The following is a 20575-nucleotide window of genomic DNA, read 5'->3' as shown; positions in this document are numbered from 1 at the left end:
CTCTTAAGTTGGAATCTAGTTAAAGTTATTTACCAGCAAAACACTTGGTTAACAGAAAATTTGTAATCCTGTTGAATTAAATAAGAGAAAGAAAAACAAAACTACTGGATTAGAGATGCTGACAAATAAAAATCAAAACTTGTTTAAAACAATCATTTGGTATAAACTCAGAAGCTGGAATCTATTATATTAATTCTGTTTTTTAAAACATTTGTGATTTAAAAAAAATGATTTAAAAAAGGCTTGTAGCCTGACCTGCAGTGGCACAGTGGGTAAAAACGTCGACCTGGAACGCTGAGGTCGCCGGTTCAAAATCCCAGGCTTGCCTGGTCAAGGCACATATGGGAGTTGATGCTTCCTGCTTCTCCCTCTGTTCTATCTCTTTCCTCTCTCTAAAAAAAATGACTAAATGTAAAAAAAAATGGCTTGTAAAAGACTAGTGATTGATAAAAGGGCAAAATCAAAAGTTCTATGTGACGAAAGAAAAAATTTGAGATGCTCTAATCAGGGGTCCCCAAACTTTTTACACAGGGGGCCAGTTCACTGTCCCTCAGACCATTGGAGGACCGCCACATACAGTGCTCCTCTCACTGACCACCAATGAAAGAGGTGCCCCTTCCAGAAGTGTGGCAGGGGGCCGGATAAATGGCCTCAGGGGGCCGCATGTGGCCCGCGGGCCATAGTTTGGGGATGCCTGCTCTAAATTAAAGTACAGTGGGCTGGAAAGTGAAAAAGAGAGACAGGGCTGTTAATCTGTTAGTAACTCCGGGCCATCTATCAAGACTTCTCACATTCCTGAGTGTGTGCCAGAACTCAGATTTAACTTCCAGGCACTGGTACCTAAAAGAGAGCACAGCCAGGCACCAGGGAACCCTAGGAGCTTCTGCTCCTTGTTGACACATGAACTTTCCCCTCTGGTGTGCCCACAACCCATCGGAAGGAACAAACACTTCCTTCTTATGAACTCTGCTGCACCTGCCCCAGAAGTAGCTCCACATCACCTTCTCCCACCCAATGTACATTCTTTCAAAACAGTTTACATCCTCCACTAGTTGTTGTGTAAAGACAATCGCCAATGCCTGACCAGGCGGTGGCGCAGTAGATAGAGCGTCGGGCTGAGATGTGGAGGACCCAGGTTCAAGACCCCAAGGTCTCCAGCTTGAGCGCGAGCTCATCTGGTTTGAGCGAAGGGTCACTCAGTCTGCTGTAGTCCCCCAGTCAAGGCACATATGAGAAAGCAATCAATGAACAACTAAGGAGCCGCAACAAAGAATTGATGTTTCTCATCTCCCTCCCTTCCTGTCTGTCTGACCCTATCTGTCCCTCTCTCTGTCTCTGCCACACAAAAAAAGACAGTGTTGGGCAGATAAAATGTATTATGCTCACTTTGTTAAAGACAGCGCTGCCCACGAGGAGGCCATCGCCCAGGTGATATTAATGTGTGTCTCTGTGGGCAGGTAGAATCCTTGTAACCTGGGGCTTGGTTTTGGGATTAAGCCTTTCCCACCTGTTTTGATGTGGGGCAGTATAATCCAATCATGCCTCAGAGAAGTGTCTTTGTATTAGAGACTTCCCTATTTTGTATATTGGATTAAAGGTTTGGAATCTACACTATAAAATGGGGGCAGAACGAGAGCTTGCTCTCTTGGTTCCTGGGATGATTAGCATGAGAGAGCAGAGGGAGCAGAGCAGAGAGCAGAAAGAGGCCATGTGGCCAGGAGAAGCAGCCAAGATGGCAGAGTGCTGAGTGAGAGGCCAGTTTGTGCAGAGTTTGTATATGGGATAAGGAAGGAGATGGGGAACTGAGGAGAATAAGGCTGGTGAGCTAGAAACATTTGATTCTAGGAAACTCGGATAAGTCAGTGGCTTTGTGAGCATTGAATGTGAATGGGTTTTGGAGCCCAATGTGTGTTTTTACTTGCCTGCCGGGTGCAAGCTAGGATTAAAGACTATGGCCTACCAGTTTGTGGCTCCGTTGTTTCTTTACCGACTGTCCGAATCCAATGCGAACCTGCATGAGCCGGGCTGTTGTGATAGTGGCCGTGGCTTCTGGCTCTACAGACAGTCACTGTTGGGCAGATAAAATATATTATGCTCACTTTGTTAAAGATGGCACTGCCCACATGGAGGCCGTTGCCAGGTGATATTAATGTGTGTCTTTGTGGGCTGTGTGGGCAGGCAGGATCCTTGTAGCCTGCAGCTTGGTTTTAGGATTAAGCCTTTCCCACCCTTTTTGATATGGGGTAGTACAATCTCATCATGCCCCAGATAAGTGACTTTGTATTAGAGACTTCCCTATTTTGTATATTGGATTAAAGGTTATCAATCTACAGTATAAAATAAGGGCAGAATGGGAGCTTGCTCTCTTGGTTCCTGAGATTATCATTAGAGGAGAGAGCAGAGAGGAGAGCAGAGTAAGGCCACGTGGAGGAGGCCAGGAGAAGCAGCCAAGATGGTGGAGTGCTGAGTGAGATGCCAGTTTGTGCAGTTTGTGCAGGGAGAAGGAAGGAGATGGGGAACAGAGGTGAATAAAGTCTGGTGAACTAGAAACCTTTGATTCTAGGAAACTCGGATAAGTCAGTAGCTTTGTGAGCACTGAATGTGAGTGGGTTTTGGAGCCCAGTGTGTATTTTTACTTGCCCGCCGGGTGCAAGCTAGGATTAAAGTTGATGGCCCACCAGTTTTTGGCTCCGTTGTTTCTTTACCGACTGTCCGAATCCAATGCGAACCTGCACGGGCCAGGCAGCTGTGATTGTGGCCCTGGCTACTGGCTTTACAGACACCAACACCTGCCATTGGAGATTTTGCCTTTTCTCCCTGGCATATGCTGACAATGGTTTAGATTTCATGCCAAAGGACCTGGTCTTCTTTTTCTTGCCAGCAATGGTCCAATAAACCCTTCCTATTAAGACTTTTGGTTGTGGCCCTGGCCAGTTAGCTCAGCTGGCTAAGAGCATCATCCCAAAACAACAAGTTTCAAGTTCAATCCCTGGTCAGTGCTCACACAGGAAGCAACCAATGAATGCATGAGTACATGGAACAACAAATGAATACTTCTTTTTCCTCTCTCTCCCTGCCTCTCTTTCCCTGTCCCTTTAAAAAACAAATAAAAACAACCAATAAATAAAAGCCCTGGCCAGATAGCTCAGTTGGTTGGAACAAGTGCAGAGTGTAGATGTTTCTGGTTCAATTCCCCAGTCAAGGCACATAGAGGAGCAACTCTATATTTCTGTCTCTCTCAAAATACAATGTGTCCGTAAAGTCATGGTGCACTTTTGACCAGTCACTAGAAAGCAACAAAAGATGATAGAGCCTGACCTGTGGTGGCACAGTGGATAAAGCCTCGACCTGGAATGCTGAGGTTGCTGGTTCAAAACCCTGAGCTTGCCTGGTCAAGGCACATATGGGAGTTGATGCTTCCTGCTCCTCCCTCCCCCTTCTCTCTCTCTCTCTCTCTCTCTCTCACACACACACACACACACACACTCTCTCTCTCTCCTCTCTAAAAATTAATAAAAGAAAAAAAAAGATAGAAATGTGAAATCTGCACCAAATAAAAGGAAAACCCTCCCAGCAGATGATGACGTAACACCGTGTGTTCAGCGGAACAGCCAACGGCCATGCCAATCGAGATGTGGATGGTACAGAGAAAAGTTCAGTGTGTTCTGTGGCTCGCTAAATTCGAATCCGTGACAAAGTGCAATGTGAATATCGGCGTGTTTATAACGATGCGCTACCACATAGGAATAACATTACTCGGTGGGATAAGCAGTTGAAGGAAACTGGCAGTTTGGTGGAGAAACCCGTTCTGGTAGGCCATCAGTCAGTGACGAGTCTGTAGAGGCTATACGGGATAGCTACCTAAGGAGCCCTAAAAAATCTGTGTGTGAGCCCACATCGAACTGCACTGAATAGGTATGAAACTGGGAGAGTTTTCCTTTTATTTGGTGCAGATTTCACATTTCTATCATCTTTTGTTGCTTTCCTGTGACTGGTCAAAAGTGCACCATGACTTTACAGACACAGTGTATATAAATAAATAATAAAAAATAAAAGGCAGGCCCTGGCCAGTTGGCTCAATGGTACAGCATCACCCGATTTCTGGTCAGGGCACACAGGAGAAGTGACTATCTACTTCTCCACCTCTCTTCCTACCCCCATCTCTTTCTTTTCCCCTTCTGCAGCCATGGCTTAAATGGTTCAAGCAAAGTTAGCACTGAGAATGGTTCCATGGCCTTACTTCAGGCACTAAAATAGCTCAGTTGCTGAGCAATGGAGCAGCGGCCCAAACAGGCAGAGCATCACTTTGTACGAGGCTTACTGGGTGGATCCTGGTTGGGGTACATGTGGGAGTCTGTCTCTGCCTCCTCACCTCTCACTTAATAATAAATAAAATAAAATAAGTAGGCCTGACCTGTGGTGGCGCAGTGGATAAAGCGTCGATCTGGAATGCTGAGGTCGCCGGTTCAAAACCCTGGGCTTGCCGGGTCAAGGCACATATGGGGGTTGATGCTTCCTGCTCCTCCCCCTGTTCTCTCTCTATTTCTCCCTCTCTCTCTCTCTCTCCCCCCTCTCTCTATAATAAAAATGAATACATAAAAATCTAAAGAAGTAAATAAATAAATTTTAAAAAAATAAAATAGTAAAATAAAAGGCTTTTTCAGCTATGGAAATTAAAAATTTTGCTTAACATACCTAGTAACAACCAGAACATGTATCTTGTGCAGAATGCTTGAAAAGTAAATAGTACATATGGAAAACTCTAATTTTTCCTGGACTCTGACTCCAACATTCAGAGGCATTGTTTCCTCATTTCTTCAACAATTTCTGGCTACTTAGGCACATGAAATGGTGAGAATGGGAACTAACTTTAAAAGTTATAGCATCTTTTCCCTCCATGACTCAGAAATCCAAGGCCTTCACATTTATCAGAAAGATATGATGGGCCTAGAAATGCTAAATCCTTATTATTATTTCTGTTCTTATGTTTAGATGTGATCTCATCATTATTATTCACACTAAAATAAACAAGAATTTGGAATTTATTATTATTTTTTTATGACAAATATCTAAGAACATATAGGGCTAGCTTCAAAAGAGGTAAGTTCAGCCTGACCAGGCGGTGGCGCAGTGGATAGAGCGTCGGACTGGGATGCAGAGGACCCAGGTTCAAGACCCCAAGGTCGCCAGCTTAAGCATGGGCTCATCTGGTTTGAGCAAAAGCCCACCAGCTTGAACCCAAGGTCGCTGGCTCCAGCAAGGGGCTACTCGGTCTGCTGAAGGCCCGCAGTCAAGGCACATATGAGAAAGCAATCAATGAACAACTAAGGTGTTGCAACGCGCAATGAAAAACTAATGATTGATGCCTCTCATCTCTCTCCATTCCTGTCTGTCTGTCCCTGTCTATACCTCTCTCTGACTCACTCTATGTCTCTGTAAAAAAAAAAAAAAAAAAAAAAAAAAAAAAAAAAAAGGAGGTAAGTTCATGCTAAAGATAGAATGATTTCTCACAGAATCCAAATGCTGGGCTGCAACTCAGTGTCAGGTAAGAACTGGGAATTGAAAGACCACCAGGTATCAAGGGAGTGTCTGCTTCTGGCCTCTATGTCTCATTTCATGGACAACTCTTTCTTTGGCAACCTTCTCTGTAATTCAGTCTCCCTGGCCTACCACACTTTTGGGGAAATTTCCCAGCCAGAGCCAAGAGTATACTAAAGAAATTTATATATGAGGTGCTCATTCTGGGTGGTGGTGGGTGGTGGTGGTGAAGGAGGTGAGACACCATGGAGAATCCCCCACTGCATTGTAGGTGCCCAGGGGTTATATAGGAGGAGGCAAGATGGCTATAGGTATTGGGGCATGACTCACCCCAGATAAGGAGAAAACTTATCATGCTTGCCTGGGGCAGAGCAACACCCTGTTCCAGGAACTGACACCAACTAGCATCCTGTAGGGCAAAGGGGAGGGGTCAGAGGGAATTTAGGGGGAGCAATCTCCGCTCAGCTCTGAATCTAGCTGCCCAGGCAGAAGTCACATCATGGAATAGTCTTTCCTTTATACAGACAGGCCCCGATTTCACATTTTAATAATATTTTCATGATCCAAGATCCACATACCTAGAAGGATATTTGTGAAGCCAGTATCCACGGCCGCCATCACAGCCACCTGGCCCATGCAGGTTCACATTGGATTCAGACAGACGGTAAAGAAACAAAGGACGGGCAGCGCCGGTCCCGACTGTGACGGCGGTGGCTGCTCCCAGACCCCGGCGGCGGCCCCGCAGCAGGCGCCGAGATGTGGCCCCCGGTGGTGCTGCTGTTGCTGAGCTCAGCGCGCTGTGGTTCGGCTCAGATAACATTTAATTTGACCAAATCTGCAGAATACACCGCTTGCAATAAAACTGTTGTCATCCCCTGCTTTGCTAACAATGTGGAGGCAACTACCCTTTCAGACATGTATTTAAAGTGGAAATTTCGAGGAAAAGAAATCGTCAACTATGATGGAGATAAGAAGGCGTTCAGTGCCAGCGATAACTTCCAGAGTGCAAAAATCGAACCAGAGGCGTTACTAAGGGGCATTGCCTCTTTGCAACTGGATAAGAAGGATGCCGTTCCTGGAAACTACACTTGTGAAGTAACAGAATTAAGCAGAGAGGGTGAAATCATAATAGAACGAAAATACCGTACTGTTACATGGTTTTCTCCAAAAGAAAGTATCCTTACTATCATTTTCCCAATGTTGGCTATACTTCTGGGGACAGTTTGGTATTGTGATACTTAAATATAATTCCAGTATCACGAAGGAGAAAACTATTCTTTTATTTGTTGCTGGACTGGTGCTTACTACATTTGTCATCGTTGGAGCCATTCTTTTCGTCCCAGGTGAATTTTCAACAAAGAAGGCCAGTGAACTTGGTTTAATTGTGGTTCCTACAGTGATATTAATATTACTTCATGTAAAGTCAGCAGGCAGGGCCAGGGCCACCATCACAGCCGTCCAGTCCCCTGTGCAGGTTCGCATTGGATTCGGACAGTCGGTAAAGAAACCATGGAGCCAAAAACTGGTGGGCCATAGCCTTTAATCCTACCTTGCACCGGCGGGCAAGTAAAAATACACACTGGGCTCCAAAACCCAGTCACACTCAGCGCTCACAAAGCCACTGACTTATCCGAGTTTCCTAGAATCAAAGGTTTCTAGCTCACCAGACTTATTCTCCTCAGTTCCCCATCTCCTTCCTTATCCCAAATACAAACTCTACACAAACCGGCATCTCACTCAGCACTCCACCATCTTGGCTGCTTCTCCTGGCCTCCTCCACGTGGCCTTTCTCTGCTCTCCTCTGCTCTCTCTTCTAATACTAGTCTCAGGAACCAAGCGGGCAAACTCTCGTTCCGTCCCCATTTTATAGTGTAGAAATCCAAACCCTTAATCCAATATACATAACAGGGAAGTCTCTAATACAAAGTCACTTCTATGAGGCATGATAGGATTGTACCACCTCACACCAAAAAGGGTGGGACAGGCTTAATCCCAAAACCAAGCCCCAGGCTGCAACGATCCTGTCTGCCTCCAACACACATTAATATCACCTGGGCGACGGCATCTTTAACAAAGTGAGCATAATACATTTTATCCGCCCAACACTTCAATACTGTATGTTTATGATAACTCCAGCTATTGGGATGTCCTCCTTCAGCATTGCCATATTGATCCTTCAAGTGCTGGGCTTTGTGCTCTCTCACACTGTAGCCCATTGCATGCCTGTAAAGCCAGGAGCCATGGCCACTATCAAAGCAGCCTTCTGGCCCATGCAGGTTCGCATTGGATTCGGACAATCGGTAAAGAAACAATGGAGCCAAGAACTGGTGGGCCATTATTTTTCATTCTAGCTTGCACCCGGCAGGCAAGTAAAAACACACACTGGGCTCCAAAACCCACTCACATTCAGTGCTCACAAAGCTACTGACTTATCCGAGTTTCCTAGAATCAAATGTTTCTAGCTTACCAGCCTTATTCTCCTCAGTTCCCCATCTCCTTCCTTATCCCAGATACAAACACTACACAAACTGGCATCTCATTCAGCACTCCGCCATCTTGGCTGCTTCTCCTGGCCACATAGCCTCTTTCTGCTCTCTGCTCTGCTCTCTCTGCTCTCTCATGCTAATCACCCCAGGAACCAAGAGAGCAAACTCTCGTTCTGCCCCCATTTTATATTGTAGCTTCACAACCTCTAATCCAATATACAAAATAGGGAAGTCTCTAATACAAAGTCACTTCTCTGAGGCATGATTGGATTGTACCACCCCACATCAAAAAGGGTGGGAAAGGCTTAATCCCAAAACCAAGCCCCAGGCTACAAGGATTCTCAACACACATTAATATCACCTGGGCGACGGCCTCACGTGGGCAGCGCTATTTTTTTTTTTTTCATTTTTCTGAAGCTGGAAACAGGGAGACAGTCAGACAGACTCCCGCATGCGCCGGACCGGGATCCACCCGGCACGCCCACCAGGGCGATGCTCTGCCCACCAGGGGGCGATGCTCTGCCCCTCCGGGGCGTCACCATTTTGCGACCAGAGCCACTCTAGCGCCTGAGGCAGAGACCACAGAGCCATCCCCAGCGCCCGGGCCATCTTTGCTCCAATGGAGCCTTGGCTGCGGGAGGGAAAGAGAGAGACAGAGAGGAAAGCGCGGCAGAGGGGTGGAGAAGCAAATGGGCGCTTCTCCTGTGTGCCCTAGCCGGGAATCGAACCGGGTCCTCCGCACGCTAGGCCGACGCTCTACAGCTAAGCCAACCAGCCAGGGCGGCAGCGCTATTTTTTAACAAAGTGAGCATAATATATTTTATCTGCCCAACAATGCCCCTCTTCTGATTTCAGGTTTGGGTATTATAGCTTTAGCAGAATTACTTGGATTAGTTTATATGAAACTTATTGCTTCTAATCAGAGGACTATACAACCTCCTAGAAGTAACTGAATTGAGCTGATGGACTCTGATTGGGAGATGTGAAAGAAATGCACTTGTGGTTAAGCACCATGGCCTTGATTCACTCACTGTTCAAGAGAAGAAAACAAAGAAAGAAACTGGCTTTCATCTATGTGAGACATTAAATTGTTTACTTTAAAAAAAAAGAGAGTGCCTGACCTGTGGTGGCGCAGTGGGATAAAGCGTCGACCTGGAACACTGAGGTTGCCGGTTCGAAACCTTGGGCTTGCCCGGTCAAGGCACATATGGGAGTTGATGCTTCCTGCTCCTCCCTCCCCTTCTCTCTCTCTCTCTCCTCTCTCTCTAAAAATTAATAAATAAAATATCAAAAAAATAAATAAATAAATAAAATAAAAAAAAGAGAGAGAGAAACAAGCCAAGAACTGGTGGGCCATTAGCTTTAATCCTAGCTTACACCTGGCGGGCAAGTAAAAACACACACTGGGCTCCAAAACCCACTCATTCAGTGCTCACAAAGCTACTGACTTATCTGAGTTTCCTAGAATCAAAGGTTTCTATCTCACCAGACTTATTCACCTCTGTTCCCCATCTCCTTCCTTCTCCCTGCACAAACTCTGCACAAACTGGCTTCTCAGCATTCCACCATCTTGGCTGTTTCTCCTGGCCTCCTCCATGTGGCCTTTCTCTGCTCTCTGCTCTAATGATAATCTCAGGAACCTAGAGAGAGCAAGCTCCTGGTCTGCCCCACTTTATAGTGCAGAAATCAAAACCTTCAATCCAATATACAAAATAGGGAAGTCTCTAATACAAAGTCACTTATCTGAGGCATGATGGGATTGTACCACCCCACATCAAAAAGGGTGGGAAAGGCTTAGTTCTAAAACCAAGCCCCAGGCTACAAGAATCCTGCCTGCCTACAACCCCCCCCCCCCCAAACACACATTAATACAATCACGCCCATCCCAAGCAATCATCTGAGCCATGGGCTCCCATGTGGGCAGCGCCATCTTTAACAAAGTGAGCATAATATATTTTATCTGCCCAACAATATTCTGATTGGCCCAGCTAAGGTCTGCCTATTTATTAAATCACCTGAGCCCAATCAAACAGGGTATCTGAAAGCCCACCCAATTGATGACAAATTGTGTTGGCTTTTGTATGTCTGGCAATGTCTAAAATGTCTTTATTTCACCTTTAATTTTTTTTTTAAATTAAGTTGACATACAGTCTTACATTAGTTTCAGGTGTATAACAGTGACTCAACACATATACCTTATGAAGTGATTACCATAGTTAGGAACTATGTCGCCACACATAGTTATTATTATAATATTGACTCTATTTTCTATACTACACATTACATCCCTGTGACATAACTAGAAATCTACACTTTTTTTTTAATGCACTGATTTTTAGGGAAAGGGGGAGGGGGAAGGGTGAGGAAGAAAGAAAGAGAGAAAAAGAGAGAGAAATGTCAATTTGTTATTCCACTTATTTATGCATTCATTGGTTGATTCTTATATGTGCCCTGACTGGAGACTGAACCCCCAGCCTTGATGTACTGGAACAATGCTCTAACCAACTAAGCTATCCAGACAAAGCAGAAGTCTATACTTCTTAATCCTCTTTCCATTTTCTGCCTGTAAGGCCAGGAGCCATGGCTGTCACTATCAAAGCAGCCGCCTGGCCCATGCAGGTTCCCATTGGATTCGGGCAGATGTTAAAGAAACGGCGGAGTCGGAGGATGGTGGGCCATCCTATTTATTGGTGTCTCACGAAGACAGGCAAACCACAAAAGAAGTCAAGGGAAAAAAGCAGAAAACCAGCTTTTCCCATGAAGGGCAAGGAATCAGGGAAGCCCCTGCAATCACGATAGCAGGAACTGAGTGAGCAAGCTCCTGGTCTGTCCCACTTTATAGAGTAGAAAACCCAAAACCCTTAATCCAATATACAAACAAGGAAGTCTCTGATACAAAGTCACTTATCCGAGGCATAATTAAATTCCTCATGAGAGTGCACCACCCAGATCATACAATCAGTCAAGGGTGTGGGGAAAAGCTTAGTCCTAAAACCAAACCTTAGGCTACAACGACCTGGCCTGCTTATAGCCTGTCCCCCACACCCAATATAAATCACAAGCGAGCAAACATACATATCATATTTACAAACTTATTTAACCAACACTGCCCATCTCCCAACACCCCCTCCCCATTTTCCTTTGATTTTTCAAAGATATTTTCAGTGAGTATAAAATTCCAGGTTTATAGTTTCTCTATTAGAAAGATGTTGTTTTTCCTCCTTGTATTGTTTCAGAGGAGAAATCAGCTGCTATCAAAGATTCTTATTTTTATCCCTTTATATGTAAAAAATCTTTTTTTCACTGACTAAAGATTTTCTCTTTATCTCTGGTTTTGAACAATCTAATTATGATGTGCTTCTGTGTAACTTTCTTAATATTTCTTGTGCTTTGGGTTTAGTGAGCTTCTTGGATCTATGGATTTATTGTTTTCACCAAATTTGGAAATGTTTTGGATATTTCGTCAACTTTTCTGTCCCTCACCTCTTTCTTCTATCCTCAGGGATTACAAGGATACTGTATCAGCCTGCTTAATGTATTCCAAGCTCAATTATCCTCTTTTCAATTTTTTTCCTCATTCTCCCACCTCTCCAGGGATTTGTTTTATAGCATTTCTAGTATCCCTAAAAGTTCAGTAGTCCTTTCTTCTGCAATGTCTAATGTGCCATCAATCCCATCTGGTGTATTTTTCACGTCGGATATTATAGTTTCCATCTTTAGTTCTATTTGGGTCTTTTTTTTTTTTTTTTTTTTTTACATCTCCCATATCTATCTACACTTAACACTTTTTAAACATGTAATACAGTTATAACATGTTTTAACGGCTTTGTCTGATCATTCTGACACCTGTATTAGTTTTGGGTTGGTTTCAAGTGATAATTCTTCCCCTTAAGAGTTGTGTTTTCCTGTTTCCTTGCATGCCTAGTAATCACTGACTGGATGCCAGGTATTTTAAATTTCACTTTGCTGGATGTTGGATATTTTTGTATTCCTATAAATATTCTTGAGTTTTGTTCCAGGATGCAGTTAGAAACTACCTGGAACAATTTGTGCCTTTCAGGTCTTGCTTTGATGATTTGCTAAACAAGTCCAAGGCATTTCTTGATCTAGGGCTAATTACTCACCACTATTACTACAAAACCATCTACCCAAGATAGATTTGGACAATATTATTTGTTATAATCTGAAATATAAGAGCTCAAATCGGGCTCTTTCCAAGCAAGCTGGATAAGTTTAATATTAATAAAACTAAACACCACTTTGCTTCTCTGTTAGATGAGCATATAATTCATTAGCCAAACTAAAACATTTATCCAAGACCCATAATAAACAAGAGGAGATACCAGTATAAAACCCAGGGAAGTCTCAGGGAGACTAGTATTACACAGAAAATGAGGATAGCAATATCTATCGCTTAAGGTTATTGCTGAATTATAAACAATGCTTTAAAAGACCTAACAAAGTGTTTGTCATAAAAGAAAATATCTATTTTATTATAATTGGATATAGTTCTATACATTTCAGAGATCTGGAATATATCCTTCCAACTCCTGTTCCATCTTTGCCATTCTAAATTTTACCAATTCTTCAAAATTAAGCTCATATATCTTTGGGGGGTATTCATTTCATGAAGTCATCTGTGACAATCCAAACCTAACAGCCAACTGCAAAAAAGCAGTATGATCTAAAAGACAAGACTTTAGAATTAGATAATCAGAGAGGAAAGAAGAAAAACAATTTTAAACCAAGCCAAATAGAATTAAGTACCGGTATCACAGTACCCAATCTATACTATAGTGGTAAGATGAGCTCTTCAACGGTTCTCTATGGAGAGGATTCTGGAAAGAAGGCAGAGTAGGGAACACCAAGTACCTTGTCTCTCCATATAGACAACAACTGCACTAGAAGAATCTGTCTGATGGTAACTATTCTGAAACTCTGGAGTCTGCTGAAGGCTTGCAACTTCTGGAGGAAGACTGGCATGGTAAACTGTGGTTAATACAGGCCAATTTCAGCTCCGAGCACAGAAGCAGTAGCCCACTCCCCAGCCCCAGCTGCTTGGCAAGCAGCTGTGCACACGTTCCCGGAGCAGCTGCACACAGCTTATGGGAACCAGGGCAGGCAAAAAAAGGACCCTGTCCTCCGAACAATGGGGACCTATGCTTTCATTGCTTCTGATCACAGGAGGGCAGATTGAAAGGTGGGCAGCCACTGTTGTTATACCTTTTTTTTTTTTTTTTCCATTTTTCTGAAGCTGGAAACAGGGAGAGACAGTCAGACAGACTCCCGCATGCGCCGGACCGGGATCCACCCAGCACGCCCACCAGGGGCGATGCTCTGCCCACCAGGGGGCGATGCTCTGCCCATCCTGGGCGTCGCCATGTTGCGACCAGAGCCACTCTAGCGCCTGAGGCAGAGGCCACAGAGCCATCCCCAGCGCCCGAGCCATCTTTGCTCCAATGGAGCCTTGGCTGTGGGAGGGGAAGAGAGAGACAGAGAGGAAAGCGCTACGGAGGGGTGGAGAAGCAAATGGGCGCCTCTCCTGTGTGCCCTGGCTGGGAATCGAACCCGGGTCCTCCGCACGCTAGGCCGACGCTCTACGGCTGAGCCAACCGGCCAGGGCCGTTATACCTTTTCATATTACCCTCCCCCACCAGATGAAATGATTTACAGAAAATTTAAAGAGTAAGAGCCTTTTTTTCCCACTTCATTTTTTTACATTTTCCCCTCAGGAGGCAGACATTAAAGACTAGTATTTTCAATAACTACAGCACATTCAGGAAAACTAGAAACTAACCACGCACATGCCCACAGAAAGGCTCAGAAAAGACCAGAAGAGACTGAAGTTTACACCTCAGGCTGATCCTCTGCACAGAGACGACCATTAAATAAAATAAAGAAAATAACAAAACATGGAAAATTTTCAGAAAGTGGAGAATCTGATTTCCTATGTTAGCACATTAGATTTAAATGTCCAATGGTCAACAACAAAATCACAAGAATACAAATAAACAGAAAAGTATAACCCATTCAAACAACAACAGAAATTGTCCCTGAGAAAGGTCTAATAGCAAATATACTAGACAAAGATTTTTTTTAAAAATCATCAAAATGCAAAAAAACTAAAGGAATATGTGGAGAAAGTCAAGAAAATGTGTGGCAAAATGGAAATATTAAGCAAGAGATAGACAATCTAAAAAGATACCAAAAAGAAATTTTGGAGCTAAAGAGTCCAATAACTAAAATGATAATTTCACTAGAGGGATTCAAAGGCAGATTTAAGCAGGCAAAAGAAATAATCACCAAACCTGAGGACAGGGCAATGGAAATTATCAAATCTGAGGAACAGAAAGGAAAAAAACTGAAGAAAAGCAAACAGAGCCTAAGGACCTCTGAGACATCATCAAGTAGACCAAAATACCTATCAAGGGAGTATCAAGTGTGAGTTGACTAGTTTTTCTCTTTTTCAAACTATTTTTGCTAGTTGAGATTCCCTGAGATTCCACATGATTTTTAGGATGGGTTTTTCTATTTGTGCAAAAAAAAAAAAAGTAATTGGAATTTAGATAAGGATTGCATTATATCTATAGATTGCTTTAGGAAGTATTGACATTTTAATATTTAAGTCTTCTAATAAAAAAATACAGGATATGTTCTCATCTATGTCTTTTTAAATTTCTTTCAGCAATGTTTTGTAGTTTTTATTATACAAGTCTTTCACCTTCTTTTTTTTTTCATTTTTCCGAAGCTGGAAACGGGAGGCAGTCAGACAGACTCCCGCATGCGCCCGACCGGGATCCACCCAGCATGCCCACCAGGGGGTGATGCTTTGCCCTTCTGGGGCGTCGCTCTGTTGCGTCCAGAGCCATTCTAGCGCCTGAGGCAGAGGCCACAGAGCCATCCTCAGCGCCCGGGCAAATGCTGCTCCAATGGAGCCCTGGCTGCGGGAGGGGAAGAGAGGAAGGAGAGGGGGAGGGGTGGAGAAGCAGATGGGCGCTTCTCCTGTGTGCCCTGGCAGGGAATCGAAACCGGGACTCCTGCACGCCAGGCCGATGCTCTACCGCTGAGTCAACCAGCCAGGGCCATCACCTTCTTTTTTTTTTTTTTTTTTTTTTTTATCTTTCTTGAAGCTGGAAACGGGGAGAGACAGTCAGACAGACTCCCGCATGCGCCCGCCCGGGATTCACCCGGCACGCCCACCAGGGGCGACACTCTGCCCACCAGGGGGCAATGCTCTGCCCCTGCAGGGCATCGCTCTGCTGTGACCAGAGCCACTCTAGTGCCTGGGACAGAGGCCAAGGAGCCATCCCCAGCGCCCGGGCCATCTTTGCTCCAATGGAGCCTTGGCTGCGGGAGGGGAAGAGAGAGACAGAGAGGAAGGGGGGAGGATGGAGAAGCAAATGGGCGCTTCTCCTATGTGCCCTGGCCGGGAATCGAACCCGGGTCCCCCGCATACCAGGCCGACGCTCTACTGCTGAGCCAACCGGCCAGGGTGCCATCACCTTCTTGATAAAGCTAATCCCTAAGTATTTTATTCTTTTTGATATTAATGTAAATGAGATTGTTTATATAATTTCCCTTTAAGTTTATTCACTGTTTGTGTATAGAAACACAACTGTGTGTGGTCTTTGCATCCTATTTTGCTGAATTCATTCATGAGTTTTAACAGCTCTTTATTGTGTGTGTGGAATTTTTAAAGTTTTACACAGACAGAGAAGATATATCATCTGCAAACAGAAATCAATTTACTTCTACTTTTCCAATTTGAATGTCTTTTATCTTGAAAAAAAATAAAACTGACACTAATTTTAAAACTTACTGCAAAGCTACAGTGATCAAAACATTATGGAATTGGCATAAAGACAGCCATACAGACCAATGGAGAATATAGAATTTAGAAATTACCCCTTAGGGAACTACCAGCTTTTAGGATACACCCTTAAAGGCTCCAACACCCCAAAGGGGTCTCATAGGATGCCATCTGTGTCCTGCTTCAATAGTGGAAAGGAGGGTCATTGAGCTAAAGCCTGCCAGACTTACACGCCTCTGCTGTGAGGAAACAGGGACACTGGAAGGTGGGCTTCCCCCTCGTTCCTCTAAGGGAGGGTTCAGTCTCTTCCACCCCTGCTCCAGCCACCTATGACCTAACTTTGCCCAGAAAGCTGGGGTTTGCCACTGAAGGCTGAAGGTGCCCAGGGCCGTCGGCCCCATCTACGACACTGTGGACGAGCCTAGGGTATTTCTTTAAAGAAGCAGGTAAACTGATCTCATTTGCACAAGGGCCACTTAACTATGTCTTGCCTGAATAGTCAGGTTTTTTATTCTTCCCTCAAAGATCTCTGTTGTGGGTGTTGATAGTCCTATTTTCTGCTGCTTTGCTTAATATATAGTGTTTCCTTTATCCCTCCTACCTCAATGCCCCACTCATATTTCAGGCTGGGACCTACTCTTAATTTAGAGCTCTCTTTCCTCCTTTTGCCAACTTGTATTATGAATTTACCTTTGCCACCCAACTTAGTGTATCCCAAGGTTCTCTTTACCAGGCCACAGTCACAGAGCTCCAGGAAAAAGCAACCTGGTCTCAACTCTCCAGGCAGAGGAGAACAGGAGCTCCATATCCACGCATGCTGAAAATGGCTTTTTCCAGTCTACCTGAATCATTACCAGCTAGAAGCAGCGGTCATTGGGACTTGGACATGAGCTGCAAAGTATAGAATGGTGACAACAATTCCAGTGCCATGCGGACTTTTCCTGTGGGGAACTTTCCTGGACTCCTGCTCCCTGTGACAGCTCCTAACAGACTGAACTGTGGTTGGGTTGCATTTTTCAGGGATTTGGCATGGTGATGGGGTCAACTTGGACTTGGGGAACATGTTAAGGACACTACTCATTTATGGATTCTTGCTGTATTTGCCAAGAGTTTGCTTAAAGGCTCTTAATCACTGTAAAAAAAAATAGAGGATTGGATGAAGAAGATGGGGCACATATACACCATGGTATATTATTCAGCTAGGAGAAATGGTGACATCGGATCACTTATAGAGGAATGGTGGAGTCTTGGTAGCATTGTGCGGGGGTGAAATAAGCGAATCAGAAAAAAACAGGAACTGCAGGATTCCATACATTGGTGGGACATAAAAGCGAGACTAAGAGGCATGGACAGGAGTGTGGTGGCTATGGGAGGTGGGGGGAGGGAAGGAGGGAGAGGGGGAGGGGGAGGGGTACAGAGAGAACTGGATGGAGGGTGGCGGAGGACGATCTCTCTTCGGGTGATGGGTATGCAACATAACTAAATGACAAGATAACCTGGAAATGTTTTCTTTGAATATATGTACCCTGATTTATTGATGTCACCCCATTAAAATAAAAATTTATTTATAAAAAAAAAAAAATTACCCCTTATGTACATGACCAAATGATGTTAATAAGGGTGCCAAAACAACTCAGTGGGAAAAAGACAATCTCTTCAACAAATGGTGCTGGAGAAAATGGATATTCACATGTGAAAGAATAAAGTTGGACCTTTACCTAACACCATATGGAGAACTTAATTCAAAATAAATTAAGAACCTAAATGAAAGACATAAAACTTTTAGAAGAAAACAAAGGATAAAACATCCACAACATTGGATTTGGTAGTGATTTCTTGGATAAGACACAAAAGGTATAGGTAACAAAAGAAAAATAGACAAATTGAACTCTGTGGAAATTTAAATTCTTATGCATCAAAAAACACTATCAAGCCTGACCTGTGGTGGCATATTGGATAAAATGTCGACCTGGGATGCTGAGGTCGCCAGTTCGAAACCCTGGGCTTGCCTGGTCAAGGCACATATGGGAGTTGATGCTTCCTGTTCCTCACTCCGTTCTCTCTCTCTCTCTCTCTCTCTCTCGCTCTCGCTCTCGCTCTCTCTCTCTCCCCACCTCCTCTCTAAAATGAATAATTATTTTTTTTAAATGTAAAAAAAAAAAGACACTATCAAGAGTAAAAATGCAACCTACATAATGGAAGAAAATATTTGCAAATCTGATACAGAATTAATATCCAGAATATATAGAGAACTCCTAAGATATCAACTATAAACAAACAAATAACCTTATTCAAAAACAGGCAAAGGACTAGAATATTTTTCCAAAGATAATATAAAAATGGCCAATGAGCATACAAAAAGATGCTGAGCATCACTAATCATCAAGAAAATGTAAATCAAAATGTCAATGAGCCTGACCAGGCGGTAGCACAGTCGATAGAGTATCGGTCTGAGATGCGGAAAAGGACCCAGGCTTGAGACCCCAAGGTCGCCAGCTTGAGCGCAGGCTCATCTGACTTGAGCAAGAAAAAGCTCACCATCTTGGACCCAAGGTCACTGGCTCAAGCAAGGGGTTACTCGGTCTGCTGTAGCCCCACGGTTGGTCAAGGCACATATGAGAAAACGATCAATGAACAACTAAGGTGTTGCAACGAAAAACTCATGATTGATGCTTCTCATCTCTCCTTTCCTGTCTGTCTGTCCCTATCTATTCCTCTCTCTGACTCATCCTGTCCTTGTAAATAAATAAATAAATAATAAATACAATCCTAAAAAAAAGTCAATGAGATTCTACCTCACAACCATTAAAATGGCTATTATAAAGAAGAAAAATAAAAGTGTTAGTGAGGGTCTACAGAAATTGGAACCTTTGCATACTTTTAGTGGGAATGTGAAATGGTACAGTCACTACAGAAAACAGTATGGTGCTTCCTCCAAAATTTTAAAATAGAACCACCAGCCTTTCCTGTGGGAGGGGCCGGAATGAGAGGAGCACAGCCATCTCCTCTTCCCACCAAGACTAGATGGGTTGCTATTCCAATATCAGTGTACTCTGAAAAGGGGGAGATCATCGGGCAAAAATGTCACTTTGCCTGAAGTGTTCATGGCTCCCATTTGACCAGATCTCGTGAACTCTGTTCACACCAACTTGCAATAAAAAACAATAGACAGCCCAACGTGGTCAGTGAATTGGCAGGTCATCAAACCAATGCTGAGTCATAAGGTCCTGGCAGAGCTATAGCTCAAATAACCCAAGTGTGAGCTGGTGGGACTCACTGTTCTTACCAGAATGCTTTTGGAAATATGTGTTCTGGGGACCACATGTTTGCACCAACAAAAACCTGGAGCCATTAGCACCGCATAGTGAACTCAACACAGAAACGATATGCTATCTGCTCTGCCCTGGCTGCCTCGGCATCACCAGCACTGGTGTAAAGGTCACTCATTGAGGAAGTTCCTTAAACCTTGTTTGGTGGTTGAAGATCAAGTTGAAGGCTACACCAAAACCAAGGAGGTTGTTTTTCATCTTAAGAAATGTAAGACCTAAAATAATATCAAAAGTTTATATCCCTCTCAGCAAATGAGAGCTGGCAAGGAATAAATGAGAAACCATCATCTATCCCAGGGGTCCCCAAACTTTTTTTCACAGGGGGCCAGTTCACTGTCCCTCAGACCGTTGGAGGGTCGGACTATAAAAAAACTATGAACAAATCCCTATGCACACTGCACATATCTTATTTTAAAGTAAAAAAACAAAACGGGAACAAATACAATATTTAAACTAAAGAACAAGTAAATTTAAATCAACAAACTGACCAGTATTTCAATGGGAACTATGCTCCTCTCACTGACCACCAATGAAAGAGGTGCCCCTTCCAGAAGTGTGGCGGGGGCCGAATAAATGGCCTCAGGGGGCCGCATGTGGCCCGCGGGCCGTAGTTTGGGGACCCCTGATCTATCCAATGCATGAGACCCTGCATCATATATAACAAGGACAACAGTATCATCAAAGCCTTCATAAACATCCCTGGAATTACTGTTTAATGTAAACAAACTGAACATTTTAAACTTCTCCTGGTAGGCATTTGTTTCTGCATTTGGACTAAAAGTGCTCTCTGCCAGTTAAATGATCTGTATGGCACTTAGCATAAAGCTGCTACCCTAAATAGTAAGTACAAACTTCCCATGCACAAGATGCTCAATACAGCCTAACCTGTGGTGGCGCAGTGGATAAAGTGTCAACCTGGAATGCTGAGGTCACCAGTTCAAAACCCCGGGCTTGCCTGGTCAAGGCACATGTGAGAGTTGATGCTTCTTCCTCTTCTTCCCTTATCCCTTCTCTTTCTCTCTCCCTCTCTCTCTCCCCCCTCTATAAAATGAATCTTTAAAACCTGGTCAGGCCATATACAGGAACAGATCAATGTTCCTGTCTGTCTCTTTCTCTTCCTTTCCTCTCTCTCTCTCAAATCATTAAATAATTTCTTTTTTAAAAAGGAAGGAAATTCTGCGATATTGCACAAGGATGAAACCTGAGGACATTATATTACGTAAAATAAACCCGTCAAAATTAACAAATATAGCCTGACCAGGCCGTGGTGCAGTGGATAGAACATTGACCTAGGATGCTGAGGACCCAGGTACAAAACCCTTAGGTCACCAGATTGAGCACGGGATCACTGGCTTGAATGTCATATCATAGATATGACCCCATGGTCACTGGCTTGGGCCCAAAGATCACTG

At 43.9% G+C, this 20575-nt stretch overlaps 1 protein-coding gene and 2 pseudogenes across 1 annotated transcript in view; 2 read left to right on the top strand and 1 right to left on the bottom strand.

Moving 5' to 3' along the window:
- The window catches only part of FGD4 (FYVE, RhoGEF and PH domain containing 4), a 283378-nt gene that overhangs the window by 223443 nt on the left and 39360 nt on the right, over positions 1-20575 (bottom strand). The gene's annotated exons all lie outside the window — the stretch shown is intronic.
- LOC136323730 (leukocyte surface antigen CD47 pseudogene) lies at positions 6275-13777 on the top strand (annotated as a pseudogene).
- Positions 18818-20047, top strand: LOC136323729 (large ribosomal subunit protein uL4-like; annotated as a pseudogene).

Source organism: Saccopteryx bilineata, chromosome 2, assembly GCF_036850765.1.
Source record: "Saccopteryx bilineata isolate mSacBil1 chromosome 2, mSacBil1_pri_phased_curated, whole genome shotgun sequence".
NCBI lineage: Eukaryota > Metazoa > Chordata > Mammalia > Chiroptera > Emballonuridae > Saccopteryx > Saccopteryx bilineata.
This window is presented reverse-complemented; position numbering and strand designations above follow the sequence as displayed.